Source organism: Carassius gibelio, chromosome B13 (genome assembly GCF_023724105.1).
Source record: "Carassius gibelio isolate Cgi1373 ecotype wild population from Czech Republic chromosome B13, carGib1.2-hapl.c, whole genome shotgun sequence".
Lineage (NCBI taxonomy): Eukaryota > Metazoa > Chordata > Actinopteri > Cypriniformes > Cyprinidae > Carassius > Carassius gibelio.
This window is the reverse complement of record NC_068408.1, coordinates 20,691,459-20,713,574: the sequence shown is the minus strand read 5'-3', so window position 1 is coordinate 20,713,574 and position 22,116 is coordinate 20,691,459. Positions and strand designations below refer to the sequence as shown.

Below are 22,116 nucleotides of genomic sequence, written 5' to 3'. Positions count from 1 at the left end.
TTTGTATCATGCACATTCAAGTCTATCTTCAAAAACGTGAGTGACAGTTAACAGGTTAAAATGCATTTTACCTTGAGCTACAACATGTATTTTTTTCTTTTGCAACAGCTGTAGTTTCCAGATTTGCTTGTCTTTTTTGTAATCATAATAAACTGTTTATATGTAGTGTTTATGAAGTATTTTTATCATTTTATTATTTTTATGAGCACTCAAACTAAAAAGAATCCATTTAATTTTTACCACTGTTTCCTCCCTCCTCTTCTCTTTCTGTTTCTCTCTCTCTTTCTCTCATGCTTTCACTGGCTTATTCAAACACACCACCCTCCTCTCTTTCATCTCGCTCATCTCTCTCTCTCCGTCTCCCACACACTCTAGCACACACACCTACAGTCTACCATCCCGGTCTCTGTTGCTAAGCGACAAACCAAGTACGGTGGACTGCTCTTATGATAGTGACATTTGTCAAGTGTAATTTCATCCTCAGAAGTGACTGAATCTTGCCGTCCGAGCTGCCTCTGCATTACAAAATATGACGATCTCACACTAATTATGATGCTCACCACTTCTCTGACTTGACCTTGCAGGCTCCGTGCCATTTGTTTTCATGCATGTCAACTTTTTAGCATGTTGTTGCAACTTTTTATCAAACGGCGGCTGATGGGGCTGATGTTTTCCAAGCCTTTGCGGTGTGAGTTGTGTCGGACTCGTAATTTGTTTCTGCTGGTTCACACCTTTGATTGGTCCCCAAAGCATCTCCGGCTTTTATTTTGACAAATCATTGTGATAAAGAGCACTTACTGAGTATTGATTAATGGTGGCTATTAACTACAGCAGGGACAAGATGTGTTCTTTCCGCAGCCACCCTGTCTGTGGCCCTCTTTTAAATGGAAGACATAAATCTTGGGATTAGCAATGTGGATTTGCTCACTGTAATGTTAAAAGGCTGTGCTTAACTGTCTTAAGTCCAGCGCTGCTGGGTGGAATCTAACACGAGAGACCGGAGACATTTGCCACATAAAGCACCCTTCTCTTCTCTGGCTTTGGGAATGTGTGACACCGGCATACATAGCTGGCATGACTGCTTTCGTAAAGCGCTGTGATACTACAGTGACGAATCGCTCAGAATATCTTGTTAAAAATACACCCGGCAAAAGGAACAGATGTACAATATAAGTGTAAATAGGTCAGCGTGATGTAGGGTAACTGTTTGCGTAACAGATTACATACAGTCACATACAGTACAGTAATGCAGTCGAGTTGGTTTGTGGCAGCTCGCCTTCTCATATAATCACTCGCATATGACAATGATTTTATAGTGGCATTTCCACAAGGGTTAGTCCGCTTTGTAGCTTATTATGGGCAGGAATAATCTGTTAGATTGACATGTAAAGCTAGTCGCAGTTGCAGTTTTTTTTGTGTGCCATTTAGGAGGGAGTTTTTCTATAGGTTTGTTATGACAGTAATAAATTATTATTACATTTATTACATCATTACATTTTGAAAATATCAAATTAGTGCTGTCACTTGATTAGAAAAATAATTAAAATCAATTGTAATTGAAATCAATCGCAATTAATCCCATCTAACATTGTTTTTAAATATACGTTTATATTGCAATAACTTTACATTCGATCTTCAAATTAATGTAGAAACAACAAAGACAGTATATATTTTTAAGATTTGTTTAGTGTCATCTTTTTTTTATGACTGAAGTCAGGGTCCCCGCGGGTCCTTAAAAAGTCTTGAAATGTCTTAAATACAATTTTCGATTTTTAAGGTCTGAAAATGTCTTGAATCCTGGAATTTTCCATATGAATGTCTTAAATTTCATGTGGGATCTTAAATTTCATGTCCGACTCGTCATTTTTATTTATTTTTTCGACCGCAATTTGACCAGCGCAACATTTGGGGGCAGCACTTCGTCGGTGCAACCTGCATCATTCCATAGGTGACATACGAGTAAGTGATTGATGAACGCGTTGCGTTGATGGTTCGCCACCACGGCAGTTTGCGAAATCGCAAGCATGGGCAAAGACGATAAAGCTGTGGACAAGACCACGATTGTCAGGTCTCGCTATCTTGGTTCTCAGTTTTTGAGCCCCTCAACGGCAGAAGACTTGCTGTAGCACTTTAAGGTAAGACTCTAAAAGTAACATTTAAAATTATTTGAATATGTTAAAATGCTTCATGTGTTTTTGTTATTTCCTAATGAATATTTGGGACAATATATCGATGCGTCACAATTCTTGGATTGATTTAAATTTTTCCGAATGCATTGTGAATTGATTCTGAGCTTAGTTTTTGCACATTGCGCTCTAGGCTAGTTTTTAACCGAACACTCAAATGCTCACGACGAAGAGCGCTCGTGCGTTCTGCTGAGTCTGATTATGTAAATGATATATTGCTTTTATGACGCGAGATTAATGTAAATGCCCCACTGCAAACACCCTTGTACTTCGCTTCAACCTTTTCGAACTGTATTAATTATTATTTTATAGTAGGTTCAAGTGGTGTGTGTAAGGCATATAAAAATCATGCAGTGGCATCTGCTGTTAAAAACTAAACTAAGAATTGATTCGAGAGAGAATCGCGATGCATTCAGAAAAATTGGAATCGATCCAGAATAATTTCTCGATTCAAAATGCATCGATATATTGTCCCAGCCAATCAGTTAAAAAAATGTTGTGGGTGGGTGACATCTAGGCATAGGACTACTGCATTATGGATGGAAGGCAGTGCTGTAAATAACTTTATTATATAAAGCATTCAATATGCATTATGCTTCTTGCATTTTTTTTATGTGAAAAGTAAAATTGAATTGAATTAAATAATGTAGCCCAGTTCATGGTTAGACTCCACATATCTGTTTTGTGCTTCTCAATTTTAGGTTAACAACGTTGACACTGAACCCTATCACATAGGCCCAATTTGTGAGCATTCACTATTATGGCTTAACTTGTTTCTCAAACATTTTTTCTTTCAAATCAAGGACCACTTAGCCAATAAAAAAAATAAAAAATAAAAAAAAATAAAAACGTGACATATTTGGCTTAATGATCATCCCTAAAACATGTAAAAATGTAGGCCATTTTAGTCTTCTGAAACCATGGCTAACTTCACCTGCTAATAATGTGCATGATTAGAAAAAAGTCATGAGAAGTGAATTGGAAATGTTCAACGGTGTCACAGTCCATGTCAGTCATTTTGGTTGATGACTTTTGCTCACAGACCCTCCTTGGTAATCTGGCATACGTCCAGTGGTCCCCAGACCACAGTTTGAGAATCACTACTTTAGACAAACCATCTAATCTAGTGTTCCTGTAGCTCAACTGGTAGAGCACTGATCTAGCAAGCAAGCAAGTTTGGGGGTTCAATTCCCCGGGAACACATGATATGTAAAAATTGATAGCCTGAATGCACTGTAAATCGCTTTGGATAAAAGCGTCTGCTAAATGCATAAATTTAATCTGAGTGAACATGAATGAAAATGTTATCATTCTTGAGGTGGACTTTGTTTTGATTTTATTTTTTTATAATTTCAGGAGGGCACCAAGGAACTTAATTTAAGGAACATGCTTTCTGTGTCAATGGATGTATCCACAGTAAATTGGAAAGTCATGGATCTCCTACAACTGGAACATGCAATACATTTCTGATCCTGATCTTTCCTACAATTGTCTGTCATTCATTAGGTCTATGCATAGATTATTGAATGTGCTTGCATTTATCTGTGTCTGAAATGACATAGAAAACACTAATCAGACCCTGAACAACATTTTCTTGGGGGAGAACCCCCAAACCCAGCTCAAGGCTATTAGGCAGCAACATTTAACCCTAATTTAGATCAAGTATGATGAAATGGGCTTTTGTAATGTCCTGGGGCTGTCTTCCATGTCTTTTTCAAACTGCTATGAGGGGCCAGAATTTAGAAATTACCTGAAGTACCTTAAAGGCTGATAGTTTATACATAGTCAACCATGTCAGGGTTGTAAGGTCAATCAGCACTTGGTATAAAAGTTTTTGCGCCCCTTTGACCTGTCTTGAGCGTGGTTGTGATGAGTTGTGCCACACTAATGCTTCGCCACATCAATCTGTGTTGTCGGACTGAACATTTCCCCTTTTTTGTTTTGTTTAGATATAGTCTTAAATTTTCCTTTTAGAGGACTTAAAAAGGTCTTAAAAGTCATTAAATTTGCTGTTAAAAAATGTGAAGATACCCTGTGAAGGGAAGTATCACTGCTACCAATAATACTGATTACTCTAGGAAATTGTTTTTTTTACCTTTAATATTTCACTATTGACTATAGCCATTCAGCATTACAGTACAGTTAAGAGCTAATAATTGTAACATTTATAAGACTTTAAAAAATAAATTGTAATTTAAGTGAACTTAAAACAATCTTCACATAAACTCATTAAATGACATATTTATCTGTACCCTTCAGCAAATATATGAGTCCTTAAAACTACAAAAGTGATTGATTAGGCTACCTCTTCTTTATTTTGTTCTTTGATTAACAGACTTCCCAGCAGCTGGGTTAGTAGGTTATATGGCCGCTAGACCTATTACTTCAAGAGCTGCTGCTGAACGTGATGCTGACAGCACTACAAATTACATTTGAAAAATGTACAAAACTGCAATATAAATTGTAATAATATGTATCTGTATTACTTTTATTTTTATTTATTTATTTTTTTGGTAATGCCAATCTGGTGTTTGGTAAATTGTTGATACCATGATAATAAAATGATCATGACACAGCAGTGTGTGTTCATAAAGGGTTGTTAGTCTCAACCAAACTCTGTCAAAGATTTAATGTCATTCACTTGACAAAATCCAGAGGGCAAATCTAGTGATAAGTCTTGCCTCAAAAGCACTTATTTGAGCTACTCTTGTAAGCACGAATTTGTTTCCTGGCAGAATGATACATCTCTGCAGCCTGACTCACAGAGGTTTTGTATCAGGCAGCCAGTCAGATTGCAAATGGTGATTAGAGTGTGTTTGAGGCCGAGACTGATGTACTAATGATGAAAATGAAGAAATCATTTTTGTATCTAATTTTCAGAATGTTTAAACCATTTTAATGCTGTTTTTGGAAAAATAAATACAAATTTAAAGGTTATAAAACAAATTCTCCTTCATAACATCAATAAAAAAATTATATATATATATATATATATATATATATATATATATATATATATATATATATATATATATATATATTATATAATATATAATAGCATTTAGCCCTGTTTTTCACCATATCTGTTTTTCTGATGAAGTATGTTTAACACTAATACACATTAACTTGTTTTAGATACTGAAACAAGCCGGATCTATCTGGTATTGGTATGTTAGCCTAAAGGCCCAACGAACACGTTCTTCAGTTGGACTAAAAATAAATATTTCTCAATAATTGCGCAACAGTCTACTGTTTGCGAACATTCTGACGCCTCCACGCTGCTGTGAGCGCTGTTTAGATGAATATGTAAATATGTGTTGCATGTTTACCGCTCAATATCACAGCAAACACACAACAAAAATAACAACCGTTAGAAAAGAGCAATTGAGAATCATGAGGATATGTATTAGTGCCTTCATGTTTGTATTTGTGCCTCTTGTATTTCTTTAACATGGGCACGGAAAACATATGCACTGTATATGCACCATAGATGAATATGTGTGACCCTGCAGTTACATCTGTTTGCCGGTTCTGTTCTGTTCTTGTCATTTAGGCTCGCTACATTCTGATTGGCTCGGATCGCATACTATACGTGCTATAAAGTGCTATAAAGTGATTTAGAAATCGAGCACGCTCAAATCATGATTCTATGACTATTTCGATTTGGTGAAGTCTCAGCCAATGTAATGCTGTAATGACGTACATGTAGATGCATTTCACACATTTTGGGTATGATTTTAATTTAGATTTTAGTGTTTTTCATGATTTTATTTCATTTTTACATTTTCTTTAAGTTTGTCAAGGTGAATTGGTTTTTTTTTTGTTTTGTTTTTTTTCACTGAGCTTGTTGCACTGTATTCAGGGATTGCATTTTTAGAGGCAGCATGATTACATTTCCAGCCTTTGTGTCAGAAGCATGTCCAAAATATCTTGAAATACTGCCTCTTAGACAGCTCACTATTGGCAATAATATTCCATATTTTGAAGCCACTACTCTGTGTCAGGGTTTTTGTGGCTTAACCCTCTGGAGTCTAAGGGTATTTTTGGGGCCTTGAGAAGTTTTGTCATGCCCTGACATTTGTGCTTTTTTCAGTTTATTATAAATATCTAAATGGGTAAAGTCTAATATCACTGTAATCAGCACAAACTAGGCTACAATAATATGTGAAAGGCATGCATGTACATGATTGTATTTTTGAGAAAAAAAATGTTATGCATGGTTAGTGAAAAACTAAAAATTTTAAATCACTTGAATAAGGCAATAAAACACATACATAAAATTGGTTGCCGGAAAAGTTGAGAACTGGAGCTTGTAGCCTAGAATTTTTCTTTCTGAATGATGTGAAAATCATCTTGTTTACTCATTCACAGAAAACAATATATTGATTTAAATTTTCTAAGACACTTTTTGTTGGTAAAAGTCATATGCGAGTAGGCGTCAACTATCATGAATATCATTGTGATTTACACCTGAGAAGACAAAGGCCTGCATAATGAGCTGCATAATGAGCCTCTCAGTCAGCTGTGCCACTGAGGGAGGAGTTACAAGAAAGAATTTGAGAACAAAATAAAAGTATATAATTTTATGTTTGTAGTTTATTAAGAATATATTTAATTATCCCACAACATAATTTAATATCCACTTGGGGGAGCAGTTAAACAGTTTATTAGGAACAATCAAAGCTTACTTTCAAACAAATTTTTTGGCATCCTTACTTCAGTCACACAATCCTTCAGAAATCCTTTTAACAATCTTATTTTCTACCAAATAAACCCCATTTATTATCATCATCATTATTATTATTATTATTAATGTTGAAAAGAGCTGATAATATTTTTCAGGTTTTTTTAGGGGTAATAAATCGAAAGAACTGCATTGTTTTTACATTTGTTAGAGTTATCTCTATTTGTCACATTTATATTATTTACATCAAGCTTTTGAATGGTATAGTATTGTATACTGTTATTGAAACTTCATAATGTTCCACTTGATTATACGTTTAGTCAGGAATTATAGTTTGGAAAAAGTCTTTGGAAAAAGTCTAACTAGTAAAATGTTTACACGTTATGTGAAAACTAGTACAAATAAATAAAAAGAGACTTACTCATGTTTATGATCTCTGCTGAATAAAGTGCTTCATTCTTTTTTCTGAGGAAATCCATTTCTCAAATCCTCAACCACACCACATCTTTTTGGGGTGAATTATGTCTTAGTCCTCTCATCGCGAAGCAAACAGTAAAATAAAATAAAAACTTGAAGAACAGTCTCAATGCCTTTTCTTCTGTGTGGGCGTATTCAAGCCGCGCGCTTCAGTTTGAATCTGAATAGCGCGTTCAGCGCGGGGGCGTGGTCACATTAGATATAATGAGCGGAGATATGAAAAACAGACATTGCGTTGTTTTCATATGGATTACTTTATCTCAGAATATTTGTTTTCGGCAGCACTTGTTTAGTTTAAAAGTAGACATTCCAGGCTTTCTATAGATATCTCTCTCATGTCTCTTCTTTGAGTATTCACGGAGTTACAGTTCATTTTAATGAAATGTTTGTACATGACGATCAGCGGAGACAAAGACTGTAGACAGCGCACCTTGTTTGTTATCTTTATTTTATAAGTGCACAAAGGTTTTTTGTTATTATGTCTGTATCCAAAAGAAACTAGACCCTTTACAGATTCGATTGATGTATTGCTCTTATCTGTACGATTAAAACTGAAAGTGTAATTTAAGTTCTTTTAGGGGTTATCAGGAGAAAATGACTCAAAACGCATATATGCGTTAACCGACTCGAAAGGGTTAACAAAGTTGTTTGAGATTAGTGTTTTTGTCTTGGTGTGTCTTTTCTGCTCTGCTGGCTGTTTTAAAGAGGAGCTGATTTAGATCATCTCATGTGAACGTTGCCATCACTTCTTATCATAGTTTGCTGTAACACAGCCTCTATTCACTGAGTTTTTTCAGTCAGTAGAGGGTGAAATCCCAGGGCAGACCGGGTCCTCTCTAGCATGGCCTGTTTGTTGTGCTGACTTATGGGAGAATCCGTGTTCTCTTATCTTGAAACAACAGTGCCAGCACCAGACTCTCCCAACTGAGAGAGAGATTTCCCACAATGCACTTTGGAAGCTGCCTTTAGGTCATGGGCTTAGCAGTGCAACTGTGCTTATCTTTGAGTTCAGTCATTCCCTATTTTCTGAAGCTTTATGAAAGCACTATATATAGTGTGTGTGTTTGTGTATATGTGTGTGTGTGTGTGTGTGTGTGTGTGTGTGTGTATCAGTAACCACAGTTAGTGTTGAAGAAGCCATGTCAGGGATATGCTGTTATTAAATTTTCATGCTGCGATTTAATTTTAGCTAATGCTAATGCTTTTATCACGGTATATATGGTATTACCACGGTATTACCATTTTGTTTATAAAAGTGTTCATAATACAGTAAAAACAGTTTAATAACTTATTTCTTAAAACAAAAAAAACGTAACAATAAAATAAAATAAAGGAATACAGAAAAATATATAAAGTTAAAAGTTTTACACAAATACACAATTTGCAATAGCTACATTTGCTACAGAAGTTATTAATCTTTGTTAAAAAAATACAAGTCTTAGTTCATGTTAGCTCATTAAATAACACTTTTAATTATTTGTCATTGGCAGTTTGTTAACTAATGAAGGCCTAATGTAAAGTATTTAGAAGTGCCCACGTTAACAATATTTTGCATATTCATTAGCATGATATATCGCATTACCGAATGCCTGCACATTCGCTGTCTAGCTGTGTGTTTCTAGGTGAAAGCAAAAGCACTTTATTTGGCCTTCCAAAGTAGATGCATTTAGGAGTCTTTAAGATCACTTACAATAGAACAGCAACGCATTTTTAGGACGAAAGTTTCGTGAACCTTTACATTAAATAAAATATAATAAAGAGTAAAGCCCTGAAATAACTATAAATAATAAATATAATAAGGGTGGACAAATGAGTCTATTAGCACAACAAACAGCCTGAGTGAGTCGTTCATGTGTACAGTATGTAGAGTGAGTGCGAGTGAACTAATGTGATGAAGCTAGGGCTGAAGGCAGCATGTCTCAGACAATCCCCTTGGCCCAGTTTACACTCTGCAGAGCACTGCTCAATTCCACCTCAAAGCACTGACCTATCACACTGGCAGCCTGCTCTGCTTGGTGCACACTTCCAGGGGGATATTCAGAGGAGAAATATGTAAAATGGAGAAATTAAGAAACCAACAAAACTGCAGTGTGCTATGTTAGTGCATGAAATCAGATTAGAGCAAAAGCAGTTATAGGAGGAATAGAGGGCATTTGCAGCCTAAAACCAAACATTTCAAATGAAGAAATCCTGTGACTCAAAAGCACATCATCTGAAGCTTGTGTTGCACTTCTAGTCAGCCTCTGGTAGAAGAAATCATTATTTGTTATGAGAAATGCCAGTTTAGTGATATAAAACACTTTTCAACTTTGGCCGATATTTAAAAGGATGGAATGTGACGTCCACCGGGGCATTTTAAAAATAATCACCAGTTACAAAAAACATTTATGAAATATGAGATAAAATAATATATAAAACACCCTGATGTTACTCAGAGTTTGTGAAGTAGGTGGCATTTAATTTTAGCTGACAATAACGTGGATTCCTACTACCTAGATAGTGTTTCCCAAGTAATGAGCTCGGGGTTCCTTCTGTGTCCCTCAGTAATATCTTTTGATGGCTTCCCTTCATATGTGCCTCTCCCTCACATGACATAACAGTCTGTTATCCTGTGTCCAGCCCTAATCCTCCACTTCCATACCTCTCCTTTAGCTCATCCATCAGAGGAGAAAGTGCAGCATCAGCATAGATAGCAGTAATGAAAGCTGCTTGGGTCTGGTTCAGTAATCAGCGTTCTGTCTGTCACTGTGGCCCTGGACTCTCTGGACGGGCGTTCACAGTTGTACTGTTTTTACATTGACGTTCTGTGTATTTTATGGGCTAAGGGCTAAGAGGCATATAGCTGCCTTTACATGATAGATGGCTTTAGCTGTGTAGCATTTCATTAGTTCTCTTCATGCAGAAATTAAATATCCTGGGAATTCAGCTTCATCAGTGTTGAAGTATATCTTTTCAGTGACTAATTTGCATTATTCAATAAATTTAAAATCCTAAAATTTTAAATTGCAGTTTAAGTAGGTCACAGTATTTATAGATGTGTTCAAAAGTAAATGTTTCTATTTATCATTTTGCTTATTTAATATATTTTTTTAAATTACAGATTATATCATCAGCATAACAATTTGTCATTTGAATTTGAGAATGTCTTTGTATTTTTCTTTGTCCCTCATTTGACAGAAACATTTGTGTGAAACCTGAGAACATCTGACACATTTGTACAATGGTGGTAAACAATAAAAATCACCCCAAAATAAAATAAAAAATGTTAATTCAACCCACATTTGTTCCAAAATTTGTGTTAATCTTCAGAACACAAATTAAGATAATTTTTTTTTACATTCTGTTATCACTAACATCTATGCAACCAAAACATGTATGCATCAAATGTAATCCATACAAGTTGAGCAGTTTAGGATGAGCTCCATATATCTGCATTAATCAGTGTTTATATACATTTCATTCTCTTTTTTTTTTTTTTGGTCATGTCTTGTCTTTGTTTACAAGTTACCCATGGATTTGAAGCAGTTTGTCTTCTTCTTTTACAGGATACATTTGGGGAAGTATTTAATCATATCAAATTGAATTGAAATGAAAAATGCTGTTGAATTAAATTGACAATCTTTGAATTGTGCTGTCAATCCAAAGATTTACACACCTTTTTTATATCTCTGAGTAAGTGGCTGTTCACTGTGAACACAAGTGAATTCACAGTGAATACTGGGAGATGTCAAAATCACGTTTTATTTGTGCTATATTACAAGTGCTTGCAACATCCACAATAGAAATGCTACTTACTCTGAAGATGGTTCCTCTCACTAAACCAAATATGGTGTATAATGGTAAGAAATGAACTAGCTGACCTGAAATAATTCACATTTATTCTGTCAGTAAATGATGCTCTACAGGACAGATTGGCCACTGTAAGTGTACAGACACATATGTCTTGCATGCTACCATATGTTTTCATGAAATATTTAAAGGTGTGGAATCAGACCTGGAATAGGTTATTGCCTGTAGATTAGAAAACACTTTAGGATCCAACACAGTATCCACAAGAGAATGCACTGAGCCACTTACATATTTAAAAGCTTACCCTTAAACTTTTTCATTTGAAAAAATTCAGTGAGAATGTTTTCCGAATGCTCTTCATAGAGAAAGTCATTGGTCTGCAAAGGACAGACAGTCTGAAACAAATTTGATGGGCAGACAGGTGCTTGTACTTTAGATGCCAGGTCAACTTCCTGTGGCCATGGAAAGGTCCTGTTTGAGCTGTTGTTGAGGTTGACCTGACTGCCGGCTCATTACAGGTGCTTGACGATGGTTGTGTCAGATTGGCGTAGTACTGAAATCATAGGAGATGCTCATTACTGTTGCTTAAGGCACCGGTACTGGTCCGTGCGTCATTTGGTACCGGGCCGCACAAGAAAGAATAAATAACTTAGATTAAAACTGCAGCCGGTAACTTTTGGCGCTCGCGTCTGGTGGTAGAAAATTTTAACCGGAGCTACTTCTCTCTGTTTACATTTATGGCGAGTCACTCAGGTACTGTGCTACTCTGCAGCGTTGCCAACCCCAACCAGACTAAAATAGTCAGAATATAAACACTTATTATATGGGTACCGTAGTGATTCAGGAAAAGACAAAAACATGGTTTGGGAAAATAGATTCATGATGTACTCGCTCATTATGTATTTTTTTACATTTTTGACACAAAACAACACTGGCATAACCCTGCGCTGATTGGACCAGTAGAGTCGGGTGCGGTGGGTTTTTGCGGTATCTTATATTTTAAGGCATGTTTAAAAGTCACAGACTCAGTGAGCGTTAGGGGTAGAGAGGATGTTATTCATGTTATGTTGTTGGCGTGATGTTATGAGGACGCTGCTAAGAAAGTTGCATAAGAATACACAGTGGGTTCATGTTTATTACTATATTTACAATATACCACAGTTTTTATGCCAGTCGTATCATTTTATTTTGTTGTATGTATCTGTCACACCTTAAAGCCCGGTCCGTGAAAATATTGTCTGACATTAAACCGGTCCTTGGCGCTAAAAAAGTTGGGGACCGCTGGCTTAAGGGTTTTTTGTTTGTCTGCTCTTGATTGACAGCACTGGAAAAGACTGTTGGGTTTGGTGGGGAGAGCACTCAGCCACTGTGGCTAGAATGACAGCACATGGTGAACTTGGATTACAACACTGATGTGTGTCAGGATGCATTGTGTGAAACATTTTTAGGCATACTTCAAATGTTCACGACAGAGCACAACATGTGATATTAGACTTTAATCTGTTCTCAATATATCTGATGAAAAAGAAACAATACCTCCAACGTGTATACCATGGTATTCGTGTAGTTGATGAAAAGCTGCACATATGTGAGTGATAGTAGGTCAGTCTGAAGTCATGTGAACACTGAACCTGATCGAGGAGCTGGAAACCCTGATATGAGTTTCATGGTGTGGAGATTTGGCCCCTCCCTGAGGCCTCTGATATAAAGAAGAGCTAACCAGCCCTTACACAGATCTCACCTTGCGAGAGATGGGAACCAATTACTGCACACACATACACACACATTTGCTGGAGCTGTGCCCTTCTGCGAAAATGCTGTTTTTGTTTCTTTCTTTTTCTTCTTCTTCAGCAGAAACAACAATTTTGCGCTCTAAAATTAATGGGTTATGGGGACAGAGAGAAATCAAGAGCAAATTGTAGGAACACTGACACATCAGAGATGTATGTTAGTAAACGGGAGATTTCTTTTGAAGGCTCTTAAGTCTAGGGCCCTGTGATATCAGTTACCCCATATTTGTTTACCCCAAAATACTTTTTTCCCCCAAATTCTGTGCTTTGTTATAAGTGATGTATGGATGAGCTCAAACGTCACCCAAATCTGATAAAATCATCTGTCTGATGAAAAAAAATAATTTAAACATGTTCATATTTTAGAAAATGTACTTATATGTGCATCATTAATGATTTATCTAATTTACTCCTGAATAATCAGAATGAATTTTTTATTACCTGACCTACCCTACCCGTGGATTATCCGCAGCACCCGCAGATATAACCGCCATCCGTGCTTCACTATTTGTTATGCTTTATCTGAATTTTAGTTTTATTAGTTTAAATGCATTTCAATAGTAATAGTAAAAAATCATGTATAATCATTTGAACTCATAAAAAAATGTGTGTGTGTGTATGTATACAATCTTTAACAATAATAGTGCCCTATGATATTTTGGTTTCTCAGAAGTTCTGTTTTGTAAAAAAAAGAAGAAAAAAGATTGAGTATAATTGAATACAAATTTATTATTAAAACACTAATTAAAATGTAACTTATCTTTTAAATGCAATCAAAATACATTTTAATAATCCCTTTTGGCAAACAAAGCTGAAAGACGAAATTGTGCATCTCATTCACACAACAGAGACACTGAACTTGCACAACTCTTATTTAAATAAGCTTTTTGCAGTTTAAGGTTTACAGACATTAGATCATTTCCCATTGTGTACAGTGACACTTTCGAATTTATTCATCCAAATCTCAACAAATTCTGTGATATTCTGTGTTATCTATATCATACAGTAAATATACACAAAATAAAAAATTTCTGACCACTGTATATATGATACACTTAATCAACTTGGCATGCAATTAAATAACTAATTTGTAAACAAATATGAGTTCTTAAGATTTACACAGCTACACAACTACTGTAGCTTTTGTACTGCTTTGTTTTACTCCTGAAATTCATGCCACTGCTGTTATTGTTGGCCTCTGTATGATTAATTGTTTGTGTATTTCCCCTTTTGTATGGTGGATAAAAACCATCTGCTAAATGATTGATACAGAGAAGATTAGCATGGCCCCTGCAAAAAGATGACACGCAAATCCGTGAACACTCCATCTTGGGGAATTCGTGGTGCAGTGGTTAGAGAGTTTGACTCCTTACCCTAGGGTTGTGGGTTCGAGTCTCGGGCCAGCAATACCACGACTGAGGTGCCCTTCAGCAAGCATAAATGGCTGCCCACTGCTCCGGGTGTGTGTTCACTGCTGTGTGTGTGCACTTCGGATGGGTTAAATGCAGAGCACGAATTCTGAGTATGAGTGACCTTACTTGGATGAATGTCACCTCACTTTCACTTTTCACTTTCTCTTAAATCTAAACGTGATTTAAATATGGCTGAAAGGTTTGCATGCGCTGCTCACACTTTATTATGCATTTCAATGAATAAATACGTTCATGACGTGTATTACCTGTCCTTTGAGAATGAACTTTGATATTGTCTGTTTACTTGATTTCCTACATGTTATGGTTTTACTCCACTGACTGGAACTTGTTTTTCTTTATCACAGAGATGCAGTCATTTTAAAGTGTCTGAGGAAAGAGTCTATTCCTGTCAGGAGCATAATTGAATGACCTGATTATTGCTTTATTGCGGAGATAATTTGTGAAGATCTTTATTGCATGCTATTTAAGGCAGTGTTTTCTTAAAGGCGCAGTGCACCATTAGCTCCTAATGAGGACAATAATACATCACTAATACATCAGTGTTGTGAGTGGATGCAAGTGAATTATAACAGAACCGATGTTATGTGGGAGTGATTTCACTTTGTTTTATCCAGATCCATCAGATCTGACATCTCACTGCACCATCCAGGCTCTCACTTTTGCTTCACCCTTCAGTAACATCACATTGACTGATGGGATTTTTTTTTAAGGTCTTTCCTCTCCTCCAAGCCACAGAACTTGAGCCTTTCACAATTTGCCTGCCTTTGTTCACTGGATCCTGCACATATTCCAAGCTGCCATTGCTGCTGGCAGTTAAAACAAGGTCAGATTCTCCCAAAGCCCTCCGGTCTCAATTATTCCACCACAGATGCTCCAGCAGGGATCCACGACATGGACCAAGACAACAGACTTTTATGTTGACTAGTACATGTTTATCATCAGCGAACATCATTGAAGCAGAGATCCAAGTCCTGACCTTGCGAAACCGCATCATTCATGGGAGGATGTGTCTTTATTTGAGAGCACTGGGGCTGATAATCATGTATTAATGGGACACTGTTATGAATCATGTTGAGAACAGTACTACATGTGGCCTGGATGCTCTGCAGAGTAGCACTAATGCACAGGCAGCACATCCTCAGTGTTTGGTTTGTGTTTTATGCAAGATATGAGAGAATGATGCTCCCTGGGTCAGCAGCCTGTTTCCAGAGTTCTTGAAATGTAATGGAAGTGGACAGGTGCTTCCGAACAGTCCTGTTAAAAGCATTGCAGACTTCAGTTGTTCTCCTGAATGTTTGTTGTATTTGGTTACGGCAGAAACTATCGGTTTAATGGCAGCCTTCGTGCTTTGTAGATGTCACCTGTAGTGTTCTAATCATGGTTATATGAATGCTGTAGACGCTTATGTGACCGGAGATATGACTTTGATTTCCCTTCTTTTAAAGTGTTAGTTATTAACACTGTATGAATTCTCATATGATTTTGTATATTTAAGAGAGATATTTAAACACACACTCACAGTCAGCGATGAAAGAAAATGATAATAAAAGTAGGCAAGTAGTCAGTATGTTTTAACATTTAGTAATTTATTTGACTTTATTATGTATTCATTTTTGTTTTGTTTGACTTTACACATGTGTTTTTGTTTATTTTTTTGTGGGGGAAAAAAATGTTGAGCTTGATCTTAATGATAATAAATAATAATATAATATAATGATGAGATTCTTTTATCATTGTCATGACCGTGTCAATCTTTTTCTCTTCTAATCGCTTTATCCTTTAAGCAATGTCCACTTATGTCATTAGTGGAAATGGGAACACACATGTAACAATGAAGGGTTATTTCGGCCATAATAGTATCTTGTGGTTAAGGCAGGGATTTGTATCAATGCCGGGGCTTCATGTTTCCACACTAGATGTGTTATTTTACTGACCTGGTGTGAGTGTGAAATGAGATAAGGTGCTCTTGAATAATGATAATATAAATAGTCTGGCACGTCCAACCAGAGGCATAGATTATGTTGCCTCATACCTGTGTAATCCTCAAATCAAGCCCATGGCATCCCTGCTTTAAGCTCCAAACGTGAATCAAGCAGAAGCAAGGGTAAATATTCTGCCTTAGGTGCTCTTGAATAATAATAATAGAAATAAATGTGAATCACACAGAAGCAAGGGTTTCTGCCTTAAAGGAGCAGTTCACAGAAAAAATAATGGCTGAATATATTCTCTTTATTTTGTAATTTATCTCTTCTCTTGAACATCCTATATGGCACAACACTTAAAGTGATTTACCCACATAGGACATGGTCTTGGATCAGTGTCCTTGTTGTTCATGGAACCAGGTTCATTCACAACCAATCAGATTTTAGGTTAAGGGGGCAGAACAGCAGTTTTAGCATATGCTTTCCCTCTGATTTATAATTAGGGTTCGTGCTCCGATTTAAGACCATCAGAGGATGTTCACTTGCTGTTTTGTCTGAATTCATTATTATTCCTCCAGCTTATGTTCTTCTTGATGTTACTGTTGTTTAGGGTGTCTACATATCTTATCAAGCTCCATTTGTACTCAGTGTTTGTGATCACAGCACTTTTTAAGTGTATGGCACATTCCCAGACATCTTCCAATCTGTTGCAGTTATTTTGAAATCAGATAAACAGACAAAGTATGTAATTTTAGGTGTGTTACTCTTGTTGCTTCTTTGTATTTAAGCTATATTAATTTAAAGGGATCTTTATGATGGTGTTGTAGTGTAAATGATCACCTTGTAAAAATTGTTGACTGTACTGATATTTAAATAGCAAATGTGAAACAGAGCATGTTTGGATTCACCCTTTTTTATTTATTTATTTATTTTCAGCTCCCCGGGTGAAGCTAAAAATAGTGCTCGCTATGGAGTACAGTTTTCCCCAGTGATGCAAATGGAAGTCGCAGGAACAGCTGCGCTAAAGCCAAGTCGTGTTAGATCAGCCTTGGTCACATGACCTGCTCTGTCATTCATTATTACTGAAACTCCCAAGTGTGCATATTACAGTCAACCCTGTTTCATCTGTAAAAAGTGCAATATATATCATTTCATTTATAGTTAATTACATTTACTAAAACATTTATGTTTTGTTTGCTTGCATATGAATAGAAAGATCATAGAAACAGAGCTAGTGAGACAGAGGGAGGCAGATGGAGGGATGGATATTGATACATGCATATGTTTAGATAGAGTATAGATGGATTGATGGGGTATATTGATAGATAGAGATTAGGGATGCATGATATTATCGGACACATATTGGAATCAGCCGATAATGGCTTTAAAGGTAAATATTTACATCGGCCTCATATGAAAAATTATTTTGATATGTCTTGCAGATAAGGGGAATACATTAACTCACATTTGTTCAGGGTGTGCTAGTGACTAGATTGAAGTCAGCAGTGTGGCTCATCTTTAAAGTTTTGCCCTAATGATGATTAGATTCACTGTATTGGATCACTGCATTTATACTGAGAATGCACATACAGAAAGATGTGTTCTTTATGCTGTAGAGTCAACAGTAATATCACATGCAGCGGCAGCGGCAGTAGCCTCCCCAGGTCCTAATGCCTGCTCAGTAAAGAGTTTTAATTCCATAGGGGGTGCTGTTTGTCTAATTCTAATAAAATGAAAGCTAAATACACACATAATATTTAGTCTGTGTTTTATTAAATATACCAGTAATTAATGCCATAAAATCATGAGTATGTTTTGATGTTTAAGGTCCGAAGCTATGGCTTGCATGAACAAAAAAAAAAAAATCACAAACATGACACTTAAATTGAATAATTTTATACTGATTTATTTACTAATGTGTAATATGTGTAACTCATAAAAAATTGAGCTTTAAAAGATTTTCAGAATTTTTACAATTCTTTTGCTTTAGACCATTTACAAATGTTAAATCTTAAAATATTTTTTTTAAGGTTACCACTGCATATTTCTGAATAAAATAAAATATAATAATAATAATAATAATAATAATCTTCAATGTACTGTCATTATAAAATAACTTCATTATTGTTGTTTATAAAAATACGTTTTTATTAAAAACTAACCAACAGTAAAACATAATTTGAATATAATTTCTACACAGGAAAGACTTGATGTTGTTTTCAAACAAAAGGAAACATATTGGTATCAGCATGTCTATTGGCCAAAATGAGTTAAAAAATATCGGCATATTGGATATCGGCAAAATACAATATCATGAATCCCTAATAGATATACATGTATAGAGGGTGTCTGTATGGGTAGGTAGGTAGACAGGTTGGTTGGTAGGTAGGTAGTTGAACACTAATGCCCTGTCTGGCCTAGCTCAGATTGTTGACCGATTGTTAGGGGGAAAAACACACAAACAAAAAAACTATGTTGAGGTCAGGGAACAAGGTCACTCTAAATTCATTGTGTTGACTGCTCAAGCCATAGTCTGCTTCAGGCCTTCTGCCTGTTTGAATTATGAAGAGGGCTGGATTTGCCCAATGTAGCTCAGGCTTTGACATCACAGGTGAAAAAATAGCTGTTGGAGTATCCCATGGCTCACTGTTCCATAGCCCCTTTTTTCCTCGCTCACATAGGGCGCTCAAATGAAGTAGAAGTTGTTTCTTGTTTACATTGTCTGCTCGTATCTGGACAGCCATCAGTTTGAGACCTTATGTATAATTCATAGCTTTACCCGCATGAAGACTCTGCCCATAACGCCGCACCTCTCAGCTCACAGCTTTCACTGTCACATGTGCTGCTGGAGAAATGTGATTTCAGTGGTGTTAGTGTGCAGGTTCTATGCAGTGATCAACTTTAAACATGATAAATGTACTTCTTGCCAGTTTGTTTGATTAGTGTGCGCCTGTTTGCCCAAGAGTGGCTAACAAACCAAAATGAAACCGCCTCATTGGAGTCAAAATAAATCGGTGTAAACTATGGCTTGTTTACATTTATGTAAGAGTAAAAAAAAATAAAAAATTGGCTGTTATTATAGTTTTTGTTGTTGTTATTTGTAATCAATTACAATAATTTAAATCACCCACTTTTAGTCAGAATAGTTTATTTAAATTTATTCATGTTTGATTTGAAATGATTGTCACAGGTGCCTGGAAAATTTTATTTTCGTTTCCCTGAATAGCTCTCATTAACTCGATAGATTCAGATCTTGAGTGGCTTTGCTAACACACTCGAAGATTTACTTTCCGGGCCAGGCTGAGCACATGGTGATATCCGATCAGAACAAAACCTGATCTTAGTGTACACGCTGTGGGCACAGCACACCGACTACAGTATTTACACCAAGTGACAGGATCAAGCATGTGTGCGATGTGACAGAGGAGGCTTGAGGAGATGGGGATATATTTTGGATTGTGACGGACAGGCAGAGCACACCTTTGTTGACCTGTTCTCGCAGCGACTGTGGATCGAAGGTTAAGTTCCCATGAATGACAGAGAAATCTGATCTGCTGAACAGCAAGATTAATAGCAAAAAATTTGTGTGCATTGTTTTGTGCCATTGCTTTGGCAAAGCATCTATCAGCCAAATCTCAATAGTTAGTGTGAGTAGCTAATGTGTTCAGAATCTCACAGCGACTCAATGAAGCTATGTCTGTGCTTTAAAATGTTCATTTCAAATGTAATTACTGCATTTCTCAACAAGGTCAATTTATGGTCTGTCTGTAACCTTTGATCAGTATGCCTGGTCCGGTGGTGAACTTCTGGAGCCGTCTGGAGCCAGATGGTCTTGTCTGGATCTCCTGTGGTGACAGTCTCTTCAAAAACCTTCATGCTGGGCTCTGATATATGGGCTTGACTACCTCACTGGATGCCACACCCTGAAGACAGATGTCTGGCCTGGGATGACACTCAACCCTCTGTTTTTATCGGCCAGCCTTTTCTGTTCATGGTTACAGTCTCTTATCTATACTCAGGATCCAAAATTGACTTTCCATTCCATTTTCCATGATACCTTCTGCTAGTAGTACCTGTAACAAGTGAGCCTGCAGTGAGCAAATAGATCATTAATGCTCAGTGGTTTTCATTTATCCTGGAGTTTAGTTTTATATCACTGATGCATGTGTGTTTTGTTCTTCCCACTTGTTGACTGAAGTGTTTCTCTGCTCCTGAGGCTCTCATTAATTGTGTGCTCATCTGAACCATATATCTTTCCATCACAGCTTAGCATCCTCTGTGGCAACACCAGAGTGAAATACTTCCTCCAGGGATGTGTTCATGTCCTTATTTCTGACCTAACACCCACAGCCAGGCCAGTCCTATAAACCGAATCTTAGACATCTCTTGTCATTTAAGCCTCATGTAAGCTCTTAAAAACAGTTTGAAAAGCCACTTTGTCAGATGATCCTACATATTGCTTCTTAAGGTGTAATTATGTCACGTTCACGTGCTCTGTGGCCAGAGACAACACATTAAACACAGACTTTTTGCTTTGTGTAAAAATCCAAAGCATTCAGCAAATGGCTAAAGAAAAATTATCAATACTGTTGAAGTTTTATTTTGGTAAGATTTGAAAAAATGTGTAAATGACTTACCTATGCTCACCATTAGATTAATAATACAGTAAAAACACTGATATATGTGAAATATTAACATTTTAATTAACTATTTTCTTTTTTCACATCTTTTTCTTTTTAGCATCATTACTCCTGTCTTCAGCAGACCTGCCACTGCGTCATCTGAAAAAAGCAACACATGCCGAGAATCCCTTGTAATGTCTTATAAAGAGGAGCATTTCTAAACCTGTAGTCCAAAAAAAAAGAGCATTAAAACATGATTTTGCTCCAAAAAAAAAAAAATCTGATGTGGCTTCTTATCAAAGAATGATCCAGAAATGTATTCTATACTGTAATAAAGGCTATGTTGATTAGCAATAAACTATAAATGTACTTAATAATTAAAATACCCATGGTGCTTTTAAAAAAAAAACAGATAAATGTTTTTCCAGTAGTGTTTAATGTTTTTTTTGAATGTCATCATTCAAAGCTTTTCTGTCTTCTTTCATTCAGGTAGAGTGATAGCTGTATTACTTAAAAATATGCATAAATAACGTTATTAGATTTAATGTTTTACTTTTTTGACATACAAATATGAAATGTTGGAAAAATACAATGATACTTTTAAATATGAAATTAAACCACCGGTATGATTCATTCAATAAATGAAGCAAGTGACTAGCTTTAAGAATGGCTCACTGAATCATTGAATCGTTCAAAAATGCTGAATCATTCAGTAACGAAAGACAGTAGTGTGTTGCTTGGAGATGCGCGACTGTTCTGCTGTGGCTTTGAACTATTTTCGTTAGCGAAATGGAGCAAAAATTATCAATAATATGTATCTAAAATGTAAATCAGTTAATATTACTTGTTTATTGAACTAAAGTTGTATAAAATCAATATCAGATTGTGCTGAAACTCAGGAAAACATCCATCTTGGTTGTGTGATTTTGCATATATTATATATGATATAAAATGATTATACTTTCTTTCTACCACAGAATGTTTGCTCATTTTTGTTTCTTTGTGTGTGCTGTTGCTCTTATAGTTTTGATTTCTCCTCGAGTCAGACAGGCTGAACGAGCCTCAACTGACGCCACCTTATTGTCAACACATTATCCGTTATTAGTCACTGTTTATATTGAAAGTGATAAAATCATAATCATTGTCGACTAATTTGGGTGCTGCCGTAGTTATTGTTTGTTATTAAAATTTGAATTAGGTTTCTTACTCGGTC

The 22,116-nt window shown here is 36.2% G+C and overlaps 1 protein-coding gene and 1 pseudogene across 16 annotated transcripts in view; both read left to right on the top strand.

Moving 5' to 3' along the window:
* The window catches only part of LOC127970003 (calcium-activated potassium channel subunit alpha-1), a 200,111-nt gene that overhangs the window by 29,066 nt on the left and 148,929 nt on the right, over positions 1 to 22,116 (top strand). The gene's annotated exons all lie outside the window — the stretch shown is intronic.
* On the top strand, positions 14,163 to 14,258 carry LOC127970811 (uncharacterized; annotated as a pseudogene).